The sequence below is a fragment of the Hordeum vulgare genome, chromosome 2H (assembly GCF_904849725.1).
Source record: "Hordeum vulgare subsp. vulgare chromosome 2H, MorexV3_pseudomolecules_assembly, whole genome shotgun sequence".
NCBI classification, from domain to species: domain Eukaryota; kingdom Viridiplantae; phylum Streptophyta; class Magnoliopsida; order Poales; family Poaceae; genus Hordeum; species Hordeum vulgare.
The window spans coordinates 566,066,389-566,079,579 of record NC_058519.1 but is presented as its reverse complement, the minus strand read 5'-3'; positions in this window follow the sequence as shown (position 1 = coordinate 566,079,579).

The following is a 13,191-nucleotide window of genomic DNA, read 5'->3' as shown; positions in this document are numbered from 1 at the left end:
AGGGGGGCTCGGCTTCCTCCTTAAATATCCTCAGGGGAAGCTTCTCGACATCTCTCGCTGGCGACCAAAGCTCCCGAAGGATCGACATTGCTCTAGTGGTCGGCAGAGGTGGCCATGGCGAGGAACAGATGGGGGAAAGGACCGCACGATCACGGGCTAGCTACTGGACATGGAGGGGACGCGAGAGGCAGAGGGAGTGGACGGGGCCGGGGCCCAAATGCACACAGCTTGCATATGGCGCGCTCCGCCGGTGATCACCACGTGTGTCGTGCTTTTTTCACGGCAGATGTCCTTGTGAAAGGACTTAGTGTTGGAGCCATCGCACCTTGGTGGCGACTCAAAGGGGTTATGCGAGAGCGAGACAGAGATTTACCCAGGTTCGGCCCCTCGTGCGGAAGTAAAGGCCTACGTCGTGCTTGGTGTTTGTATTGACGATGTTTTGATTACAAGGGGGCGTAACTCGCCTGACCTAGCACTCGATGATTTCTAACCTGCCCTCTCCTTCCCTGGGACTCGCCTTTATATACAGGTCGAGCCCTTATGGTTTACAAGAGTCCTTTCCTTTACATACATCGTGATTTTTCCTATATCTAAGTCGCCATCTTTCCAAGACTTGGAGATCTTCCCTACAATGGACTTCTCCTGAAGGTCTTGAACCGTCATACGACTCCCGGCCTCACTGGCCAAAGCCGGAACCACTTGGAGATGAGTCGCCAGCTTGGGTGACCCGGCCCAACTAGGGCGGGTTACCCAACAGATAACATCCCCAACATTAGGCCCCAGATTGACTTGAATGTTTTCACGCCAATATCCTCACCCAGTTAGGGGCGATTCATCTCACTCTTTTTATGCACCATGCACTTAAACCGCCATCTGTTGCGGAAAAACTCGAGTCGCCAAACCACTTCTTGGTGGTGCCTTCTTATCCCTTTAATCTCTGAAGAGATGATGACGTAATCTCCAACGGATCCTTCGGTATCGCTATCCCAAATATTTTGGGCGCCATCATCATGGCGAATCTTTATCTTTTGGCAGTTCCCGCTCATGGCGCCTCGATCTCAGCGCATGACCCAATAAATAGGCGGGAGGAGGGGGTAGGGCGCATTTCCACCTACTCATCTTGTCGCCCCCTTCTTCCTCGCCGTCGCACCGAGAGCCTCGCCGCCACCCAAGAGCTTCGTCGCTGCCCGAGCACTTCGTCGCCGCCCGAGAGCTCCGCCGCCGCTCGAGAACTTCGTCGCCGCCCGAAAGCTTCGCCGTCGTACGAGCACTTCATCGCCGTCCGAGAGCTTCGCCGCCGCTTAGAGAACTTTGTCGCTGTCCGAGATCTTCGTTGCCATCCGAGATCTTCGTCGCCGTCCGGGAGCCGCTGAACATGCGACGCTCGCCGCGAATCTTTCTGCGGACTCCTCCAGCTGTATTTATCAGGTCAGCCTCCCGCCATTGAAGGCAGATCTAAGCTTCTCGAGGTTCATGTCCACTGTTTCTTTTAGAACATCTCGAATAGCTTTGTAATCTCCGGCTAGTTGGTGGTGACAATAGTGAGTACAACAACATTTTCCATACCCTTAGTTGCTTAGCCTTGATTTGCAGACTTAGAAAGGATTTCACCAGATCAATTGTACTGTTTTCATCTTAGTCATAGGCCGTTTTACCCAGACCTTTTCGCATTCATTTCTGCCTGTTCTGTAGATCCATATATTACTGCCTGTCGCGTGAAACCTGTTTATAGATTCATACTTCACCATTTTGGCAGACACTATTGAAGCTTTGAACCATTTTTCCCTTAAGTAGTAAGAATTTAATAAGTCGCCCTCGTATCCTGCCCCGGACCTTTATCGACGAGTCAAAAAAACCCCCTCAGCTATCAGGCAAATTGTTTTGGCGAGTCAAATGAATCTGTTTCACCATTTAGTAGGTGCTTGGCAAGTTAATTTACCCGTAACCTTGTCCCTTTGTAGCATGGGCACCGTTTTCAAAAATGATTGACTCCCGACCAAGGTTGATGATACTCTCCTTAACAACTGTGTGAAAACGGGGAATCTGGACCCTCAAGAGGTTATCGGTTGGCATTCCGGGTTAGGAGAGGAGATCCCCAACCCGAAGGAAGGGGAAATAGTTGTTTTTGTTGAACACCTTGAACGGGGTTTGAAACCGCCCGGATCAAAATTCCTTAGAGATGCCATGACCTTCATGAATGTCCGCCTCCAGGACTTAGGACCCAACTCGATAAGCAATTTATGTCAGATCCAAGTGTTCTGTGAGGCCTACTTGTGGATGGAACCCTCAGTTCTTTTATTCTGGTACTTCTTCCATTTGAATCGCCAGACAGAATTTTCAAAAGGCCCTTGCTTGGAGCTTGGAGGTGTCAATGTTCAACGCCGTAGGGATAGTTCATTCCCGTCACTCGCCATGCCAAGCCATCCCAAAGGCTGGGGCGAGTCTTGGTTTTACTGCTAGGAGACTTCGCCCGAGGGTGGAAACAAGCTTCTTGGCTATAGGGAGGAGCGCCTTCCAACAAATTTGAAACTCCCAGACAAGCTCACCGAAGAAGAGGAGTCAGATTTTATCCCAGTATTGTCCGAGTTAACATCTCTCGCAAACAACGGCCTTACTGGGGTTGACTTAATCCGCTGCTGGGTCGAATGGAGTATCCTCCCCTTAAGTCGCCGGGACGGATTGATGTGTGATTTTGACGGTACCCTGGATCACCCCTAGTGCTATTTCCACACGGTACTAACAGAAAATGATATTGTAACCATCATCAAGAAATTGACCGACGAACCCATGGTGAAGTGCGGCCAAATAGGTCTTAATCCGTTCTGCAAGATCAACCCGGCACCAAAGGTAAATAACTTAACCCGCTTTTACCATATTCCTTCCGTCTTACTTGAGCTATGAACTTTTATAATAAAAAATGCCATTTCAGAAAGGTGACAAATTCTGGTCCAGGAGGCCAAAAAAGATAGCCTTGAAGCAAGCCAAGCCACCTCCAAAAAAGAAGTCCAAGGGCAAGGGCAAAGCCGCCGTTACTGAGCCATCTGACGCCGACGAATCCCAAGTCGGTGACGTACTTTCAAAGGTAAAAATCCATCTTATTTAACTCGCCATTCATTGTTGATAGTTTTGTGTTTATGCCTCCGTATCTCTTGTGTAGAATGAGGACAATGAAAGCCAGGAAGACTCTGTAGAGGTAATTTCTGTTTCCTCCGACTCATCTTGTCCTCCACCTAAGCCGGCCAGGCGAATTTGTGGGAAAGTTTCCTTCTCACACCCAAATGCTTGTTTGGATCCAAATTTCCTTTTGAAGAAAGCGCAACATGCTTCCAATCGGAAAACTCGGAGTCATTCATGAGACTTGGTGTCCGGGTTACCAACCAAAACCAAGAAAAGGCAAAATGAGGTATCTTTTAATAGCACCTCTTCATTTCCTTTTGGAGTGCGTTTATAACTCGCTCACATCTTGAAGTGTTTATTTTGCAGAATTCTCCTCCTTCATCAGGTGACTCAGTGATGTCAGCACTTCCACCGATGATCCACGTCCCAGGGTAAGTCTTTTATAACACTTGCCTTATTCTGATGATGGTAATGTCTGTTTCTTTAAGCGCACTCCCTTTTCCTTTTAGGGCTCAGGCAAAGAAAAGGAAAACTGGCGGGTCAGCTCCCATTATAGCTTTGGAGCCTATTGAAAAACCGGCGCCAATCCAAGATAACCCGGCCCAAGATAAACCTTAAGCTCAAGTGGATCTCCCAAACTCGCCCAAGGAAACCATGGAGACGCCTAATCCACCAAGTCCATTGAAAACAGCAGAAGACCCAGATGCTCTGGTCATCACCGGCACTCGCTTTACTAAGCCGGCCTCAACAGTTTTGTCGAAGCATGTATCATCATCATCAGCTCAACCTGCTATTGAGTATGAACTTTCCAAGGCTAAGCTCTTCCAGTATGAAAATCTTGAATTCAGAGAACTTTTCTCGGGCTTTGCAAGTCGCCTACAGGTGAGTTATGAAATGGAAAAAAGTCTGCTTCTTATGCTGAAGAAAAAACTTGAGGTATGTCTTATTGCATATCGTATTATCCTTATTAACCCCCAAGGGTCGGGTCATCTACAAAAAGATGAGCCGGGTCTTAATAGTAAAATGAGTCTGTCGACCTGTAATTCCCAAGGGCCGGGTCATCTGTAAAAAGATGAGCCTGGTCTTGATAATTGAAGAAAACTTTCGACCTGTAACCCCCAAGGGCCGGGTCATTTGTAAAAACATGAGCCGGGTCTTGATAATTGAAGAAAACTTTCGACCTGTAACCCCCAAGGGTCGGGTCATCTTTAAAAAGATGAGCCGGGTCTTGATAATTGAAGAAAACTTTCGACCTGTAACCCCCAAGGGCTGGGTCATCTGTAAAAAGATGAGCCGGGTCTTGATAATTGAAGAAAACTTTTGACATGTAACCCCCAAGGGCCGGGTCATCTGTAAAAAGATGAGCCGGGTCTTGATACTGTATAATTTATCTAAAAAATTATACATTAGCCCCCAAGTGTCAGGGATGTTGCTTGCAATAATTCTGAGACTTGCCCCTTGACCATATATTTTAACAGGAACCACTTACCCAAGCTGAATCAGCATTTGGCGATTTGAAGAAAAATTTAACCGATCAGCAGGATGCCCGAGCAAAATCAGAAGAGAAGTGTCAACTGATCTTGTCTGAGATGGAGAAGCTAAAAGCCGACTTAAAAAAGGCTCAAGCTGATCAAGATACCCTGATAAAGCGAGCAGAAAAAGGCGAAGCTAAGTTGGATACTGTGCAACAAGAGCTGGCCGGCTTAAAGCGACATATCGCCAACATGGCACAAGCCGTCTTTGGTAAAAAAACCAAACTCTGACCTTGCACTTTGTAAATAAATAACTTGTAGAAATCGGTGACCATCATTACTCCTTATGCAGGTCCGAGAGCCGCCAATCTTCAAAACGATTGTGTCCTGATGCTGAAGGCGATTTACACGTTAGCGGAGCAGCTGTATACCGAAAGTGTGCTGACCGTGAAAGCAGTGATGGGTGCCAAGGAACCCATAACATCAATAAAGAAGATGCTTGGATGCTTATCTACTCTTCCTCCTCAAATTGGTGAGCTAACTCAGTCCGCTGCCCGAAAAGGGGCACTGACTACGCTGAGTCGGTGTTTGGCGTATGCTCCAGAAATAAACCCTGAAGAAGTAGCGGCAGGCTTTCCCCAGCTCAAGGATGACGGGTTAGAATTTGCTGAAGAAGATTACCAGCGTGTTGTCAAAGAATCCTGTTTGGCAGCGACTCAGCTTGCCGCAAGCTTGGATTTATCAAAATACCAAGTCGCCTATGACAACAAGAACAAAAAAGTTAACCCGCCAACCTTTGTAACGACCAGCTTAACTCCGCGTCGACCCAAGAATCCTTTTGACTTGGAGGTGGATCTGTCATCAGTGCTGACCGATGAAGATGAGTTCGCCGCGTTATCCAAGTGTAACTGGGTACTGGGAGACTTGCAAATTGAAGTCGGTCAGAGCTCGCAGCAGGCTGACCCGAGGACATCAGTAGAATAATCCTTCATAGATTTGGCCATAAGAGCCATGTAATAAGTCCTTTAGAAATCAAACTGCTTCTGTGATGTCTTGAAAACCCTTATGTCATTTAAGGCGCCTTAGAATGCTTGACCCGCCCTCAATGTGTTTTTATGATGCTTGACCCGCCGTGGTTAGAATGATTTTGATCATCAACCTGTTAGGCTTAAAAAGATATGTCAAATCATCTCAGTGAGTAATGGATGATAATAAGTAATAATCGACCCAAGATTTTTGAGGCGAGTCAGAAAAAAGTCTGAAAGACCTTTTGGCAGTGCCAGGAAGGTAAAAATAGCAATTTCGTCGGATCATCAAGTCGCGACAGGATAGGATGAGTTATATAAACTCAAGTGCTACCCAAGGGAGACTTTTGTATAAAAAGCTCAAGTATTTAGACCGGCTGATCAGGCGCGAGTCAAGCTTCAGTGAAGCGGGTTCACTGAACCAATGGTTTCTCTATTTTCCATGTGAGGCGCTAGCCGGTAGCAGACATGTTTAAACCAAGGCGAGTTCAGGGTCCATGAGCGTAGTAACTCGCCAAGAGTTCATGGGTCCATATGGCGATTCGGCCAACAGACAGTCCAGTATAACCATTTGTAATGCGGTAATTTTTCGCAGGCCAAATGGGTAGTAAGGCTGATCTCAGTGAGAGGAAGCCCCCAAGTGACCTATGATTAAGGGAAAAACCGTCATAGGATTGTTGAAGCGTATACGCTATTACCACAAAACGACTTGAGAACAAACTGCCCTCAAGTAAGCCGTCCTAATCCACAGAATCATATAAGGCGCCTATGTTTGAATCGCGCGCTTGTAGCGACTTCGATCCTATTTGGCTTACCGATACCCAGTTTTGTAATAAGCGCATCGTGGCGACTTAAGCTCTTTGGTATAGATAGCGTCCATGCTAGGGCGACTTGTTGAAGAATGAAAATAAAGATCCATACTTTCAATAAGATGAATTAGCAGGAAAGCCCCCAAGCTGGGAGGCATCAATTTTATTGCTTCATAAGAAATGAAAAACTTACAAAATGTAGAGCTAATAGCTCAAGTGTAATAAGGCCGCAAGTGGGCTATGTTCCAGGGGCGAGTTGACTCAGCCTCCGTGGTTGGCCGATCAGGCCGTAGATCCACCAGATAGTAGGACCCGTTGCGAAGGCTTTTGCTGACGACGAACGGTCCTTCCCATGGTGGTGATAACTTATGCATGCCGATACGATCTTGTATCAATCGAAGCACTAAGTCGCCCTCCTGAAAGGTTCGGCTCTTGACCCGGCAGCTGTGATAACGCCGCAAGTCCTGCTGATATATCGCCGAACGGGCTGTAGCCAAATCGCGTGCTTCCTCCAAAGCGTCCAAGGAATCTTGACGCGCCAACTCGTTGTCTTGTTCCACATAAGCGGCAACTCTGGGCGAGTCATGCCTAATGTCGGTTGGAAGAATGGCTTCTGCTCCATATACCAGAAAGAAGGGAGTAAAACCCGTAGAACAGTTCGGGGTGGTCCGGATGCTCCATATACTGAAGGCAACTCCTCAACCCAACACCCCGGGGTGTGTTCCAGGGGAATCATGAGTCGGGGTTTGATTCCTCGCAACACTTCCTGATTCGCCCGTTCGGCCTGCCCATTAGATTGCGGATGAGCTACTGCAGAAACATCAAGCCGGATATGCTCACGATGATAAAAATCCTGCATCGGTCCTTGAGACATATTAGTGCCATTGTGAGTAATAATGCTGTGTGGATATCCGAACCGGAAGATCAACTTTTTCAAAAATTTGACCTTGTCTCCGTGTCGTAGGCTCCAACAGGTTCTGCCTCGACCCACTTGGTAAACTTATCAACCGCCACCAGCAGATGAGTTTTTTTGTTGGACGACATCTTAAAGGGGCCAACCATGTCTAACCCCCAGACCGCAAAAGGCCAAGTGATAGGTATCATCCTTAACTCTTGAGCCGGCACATGGGCCTGTCGTCCATAACACTGGCACCCATCACATCGACGAATTATCTCTTCTATATCTGCATGGGCCGTCAACCAGAAGAAACCATGACGAAACGCCTTTAAAACCAAGGAACGTGACCCGACGTGATGTGCACAATCTCTGGAATGAATGTCGTTTAGAATTACGCATCCTTCTTCAGAGGAGACACATCTTTGGAAAACCCCGGAAGTGCTTCGTTTATATAATTCACCATTGATGATCACCATGGATTTGCTTCACCGAACGATTTGGCGAGCCAATACTTCATCCGAAGGTAACTCGCCTCGGGCGAGATAGGCTAGATAAGAAAGAACCCAATCCGGCATAACATGGAGAGCCGCCACGAACTGAGACCAAGGGTCTGGTATTGCCAACTCTTCCTCAGAGGGTAACCTTACGAAAGGATTATGCAGAGTAGCCAGAAAAACATTGGGGGGAACCGGCTTACGCTGCGAATCGAGACATGAAAGGGCTTCAGCTGCTTCCTTAAGGCGCCGGTCAATATGATCGACCTGATAGCCATGGAAGTGACCCGCCACATCAGACATAGCCCTCCTGTAAGCCGCCGTCACGGGGTCCCGAGAAACCAAAGTACCTGAAACTTGTTGAGCCACCAAATCAGAATCGCGAAAACATCTGACCCGCGTAAGGTTCATCTCCTTGGCGAGTCGCAAGCCATGAAGTAAAGCTTCGTATTCCGCAGCGTTGTTGGTATATGGAAACATGAGTCGGAGGACATAGCAGAATTTGTCTCCTTGAGGTGATATCAGCACCACGCCAGCCCCCGAGCCTTCCAACTGTCTAGACCCGTCAAAATAAATAGTCCAGTATGTAAGGTCAGGCCTGTCTTCTGGGATCTGTAACTCAGTCCAATCGCTGCCGAAATCAACCAAGGCCCGAGACTTGATAGCCGTGTGAGGGGTGTATCGCACGTGGTGCGGCCCGAGTTCGATTGCCCACTTGGCGATTCGCCCTGTCGCTTCCCGATTCTGGATGATGTCCCCGAGGGGAGCGGAGCTAACCAACGTGATGGGATGCTCTTGGAAATAATGTTTGAGCTTTCGGCTTGCCATAAAGACCCCATAAACTAACTTCTGCCAGTGTGGGTATCGCTGCTTGGAGAGAGTTAGCACCTCGCTAATGAAATACACTGGGCGTTGCACTTGATATTCCTTCCCTTCCTCCTTCCTTTCGACGACCACTGCCACACTCACCGCTTTGGAGTTTGCCGCAATATACAGAAGCATGGGCTCTTTCTCTGTCGGGGCGGCCAAAACTGGCGGGTTGACCAACTGCTATTTTAAGGCTTCGAAAGCTTCATTGGCTTCGTCTGTCCAGACAAAATGGTCAGATTTTTTAAGCAATTGATAAAGGGGAATAACCTTTTCTCCCAGACGGAAGCGACTCAAGGCCGCAATACGACCCACCATCCGTTGAACTTGATTAATATTCGCTGGTTTCCCAAGGGATGTAACCGCGTCGATTTTGTCCGGATTAGCTTCGATGCCGCGCTCAGATACCAGGAAACCCAACAATTTTCCTGCAGGAACACCAAAGACACACTTGGTGGGATTAAGCTTCATCTGGTATACCCGCAGATTATCAAAAGTTTCCTTTAGGTCTCCCAGTAGTGTTTCCTTCCTGTGAGTTTTAACCACAATGTCATCAACGTAAGCATGAACGTTGCGTCTGATTTGGCCACGGAGGCAATTTTGGATGCAGCGCTGGTAAGTCGACCCTGCACTCTTGAGTCCAAATGGCATGGACACATAGCAAAAAGCCCCGAAGGGGGTTATAAAAGCTTTTTTCTCCTGATCTTCCACGGCCATCTTGATTTGGTGATATCCGGAATAAGCGTCCAGGAAGCACAAACGTTCGCATCCCGCCACCGAATCAATAATTTGATCGATGCGGGGAAGGGCGAAAGGATCCTTTGGACAAGCTCTGTTAAGATCCGTGTAATCAATGCACATGCGGAAGGTACCGTTCTTCTTGAGCACCAGGACCGGGTTAGCCAACCATTTAGGGTGGAAGACCTCTATGATGAATCCGGCGGCCAAGAGACGGGCAACTTCTTCCCCAATTGCCTTGCGTCGTTCCTCATTGAACCTGCGAAGATATTGCTGAATCGGTTTTGCCTTTGGGTCAACATTAAGATGGTGCTCAGCGAATTCGCTCGGCACACCAGGCATGTCAGAAGGTTTCCATGCGAAGATGTCCCGATTCTCACAGATGAATTCGATGAGCGCGCTTTCCTATTTGGGGTCTAAACCCGCCCCGATAGTGAACTGCTTGGTTGAGTCGCCAGGGACGAAATCCACTGTCTTAGTCTCGTCTGTTGGTTTGAACTTGAGGAGCGGCTCAGCGTCTGTCGTTGGCTTCTTTAAAGGTGACATGTCAGCCGGATCAACATTGGCCTGGTGATATTTAAGCTCTTCCGCAGCACAAGCGACTTCTACGTAAGCAACATCCCCTTCTTCATACTCTCTTGCAATCCTCCTATCACCATCAACTATGATGGGTCCTTTAGGGCCAGGCATCTTGAGTTTAAGGTAAACATAGCAGGGGCGAGCCATGAACCGGGCGTAAGCCGGCCGCCCAAACAGCGCATGATAGGGGCTTTTTAACTTGACCACCTCAAACATGAGCGACTCACTTATATAGTTAAACGCTGTTCCAAATGCGACTGTGAGCCTAATTCGGCCTATGGGGTACACAGATTTGCCTGGGACAATCCCGTGGAATACCGTGGTTGAGGGCATGAAATCTTTCTCCAACAGGTTCATCCTTCGAAAGGTGTCGAAGTATAATATGTTGATGCTGCTACCACCATCCATCAGCACCTTTGGTAAGGTATATCCTCCAAATTGAGGAGCCACGACCAACGCTCAGTCGCCGGGATTGTCAACTCTTGGCGGGTGATCCTCCCTACTCCATGATATAGTCTGCTCGAACTAGTGGATATATCTAGGGAGCGCCGGCTCAGATACACTGTACGCTCGGTGACTCACCTTTTTATCACGCCTGCAGGCATTGGTGGTGAAAACGTGGTACTGTCCGTTGCTTAACTGCTTGGGGTTGTTGCGGAAGCCACCATTGTCATCCTGCCCCTACGGAGCCCCCTGTGGGGGTGGTTGTTGAAAGACTCCCGGCGGGTTATACCGCCGTTGGTGGTGCACCGGATACTGGCCACTGTTTGGCTGCGGGCCGCCCTGTGCCCCGGGTTCAGGGAAGCCGCCGAAGGGGTTCTGGCGTTGATTAGACATGCCAAACTGTTCCTGCCGTTGGTCCGGGTCGCTGCCTTGCCCTTTTTTGATCGCCTCCGCCCGAAACTCCCGCATCACGTAACAGTCCTCCCAGGAATAAGTCGCTGGCCCGTCCGCCATGGCGTGGTGCGGGCAGGGGCCCTTGAGTAACTCATTATGGTTGCGCGGCTTTTTGCCACTGTAACCCCTATTCTTCTTCTAGCGCTGGTTGCCATTGTTGGTGTTGGTGTTGGCGACTAAGTCCGAAGACTCTTCCTGCTGCCTTCTTTTGCCATTCGCTCCATGATTATCGGGCGCGTCCCTGGAATCGGGTGTGGTTTTTGGATGACTCGCCTTTCCTAGGCGAGTTGGCCTTAACACCATCTTCTGCTGGATCTTTGGTATCGTCCGCCTGAGCGTACCTAGTGAGGGTGTCCATTAGCTCCCCCATATCTTGAACCTTTCGCTTGAGTCGTCCCAACTTCTGCACCAAGGGCTCATAGTGGCAGTTCTACTCCAGGATTAGCACAACCTGAGCCGCCGTGATACCATCCGATGAATGAATGATTTCCACGACCCGTGGCGTCCAACGGTGGGCTGACTCATCCGGGCGTTGAACGCAGTGCTGTAAATTGACTATTGTCATTGGGCGCTTGCAGGTCCCTCGGAAATTTTTGACGAATCACTCTTTTAATTCGGCCCAAGACTGGATGGAGTTGGGGGCAAGTTCTTTAACCAAGTACGCGCTGTTCCTTCGAGCATCATTGTGAAGTATCTGGCGCAGACTGCTTCGCTTACATCGAGCATGTCCATGGCTATTTTGTAACTCTTGACCCATGACGCCGGCTCAAGGTCCGGAGTGTAGTTAGGCACCTTTCTTGGTCCTTTAAAATCCTTGGGCATTCGCTCGTTGCGAAGGGCGGGGGCCAAGCATGGCACCCCCACTTGTCTGCCGCTTCCAACAAGAGGCGCTGGGGCGACTTGGGTGTCCGGGTGATCCCAACCTGGCGGGTCTCGGTGATCATGCGAGTTGACCTGGGGAAAGGGTCACGGTCCGCTGGTTATGGCGGGCTGGTACTCTGGTCGACTCCTGGTGCGGCTTGACTGGGGAGTGGAGTGCAGCCGATCAAGGCTGTGTGAGAACTGGGCGTTTTGAACCACCGCCGTCTTTAACATCTCAATGGCGTTCCTTGCTTCTATCTCAGCTAGAGTGTTGCCATGAATCGGGAGGGATTCTAAATGGCGAGTCGCGGCAAGGACATTGTCCACCGGGTTGGAAAAGTGACCTCAAGGTCTCTGGAATCGGGGAACGTGATCCACAGCTGGCTGAAATGGCGGGTTTGGTGGCTGGCCCGGCCCTCCCCCCGGGGCGTCTCCTGCCCTTGGAGTTCGTGGAGTGTCGAACAGGCGGGTCGGGTTGAGATCAGGGGGTAAACGATCCTGATGCCTCCGCTGATGGACGGCGTCAGATGCGCGCTGGTGCCTTTCGAGTTGCCAGTTTTCGGTATTCAAGCGAGCTACCTCAGCGGTAATTTGAGCTTGCCGGGTCTCGATCCTGGCGGCTTCCACCTCAGCGTCCCGCTGAGCCTTTGCCACCCCATCTCTTAGCTTTGTTAGCTCCGTGTTTATCGCGTCCTGGTTTTCTGACGTTATGGGGGTAGCCATGAGCCTTGTTATCTCCGCCGCTAACTCCACCAAGATCGCGGCCGGGCTTCTAGACGTTTCGCCAGGCCCATCTCCACCTGCCGGGTTTGGCGAGGGCTGAGTCGCCCCTGCCATGTAAACGACGATCTGACGGCGGGTCCGGTCGAGAACCTCGGGGTCCATGGCTAGTGACAAGCCCCCAAGGCAGCCCCCATGTAGAGACTGAATTGAATCTGAATCGCCCATGGATGATTCGTCATCAGTGTTGACCGGCGTGGTCTCCTGGGTCGCTGATTGTTCTGGTTCCTCAGATCCCTGCGTGAACCCAACAAAGACCGGACGGGTTAGGTTTGGCGTCGCGACAGGGCGGACATACCTGGCCGGCTCGATGATGTCGGAGGAGATGTCCGGCTCAGGCATAGGCGATCCAACCATGCCGATGAAGACGTTGATCTTGCCGAAGGGGACTCTGTAGCCGGATTCGATCGAATCGGCCTCGGGCCCCCATAGCAAGTTATTGATGTAGTACTTCCCGTGGCGGCTCCGAGTCATGAGCCGCGCTGCGTAGTTCCCGGACCCTGGTAGGGCTCCCTTTGAGAACTCAACTCCACTGTGCGCAGGCCCCAGGTGGGCGCCAACTGTCGTGGTTTTGTCACGGCAGATGTCCTTGTGAAAGGACTTAGTGTTGGAGCCATCACACCTTGGTGGCGACTCAAAGGGGTTATGCGAGAG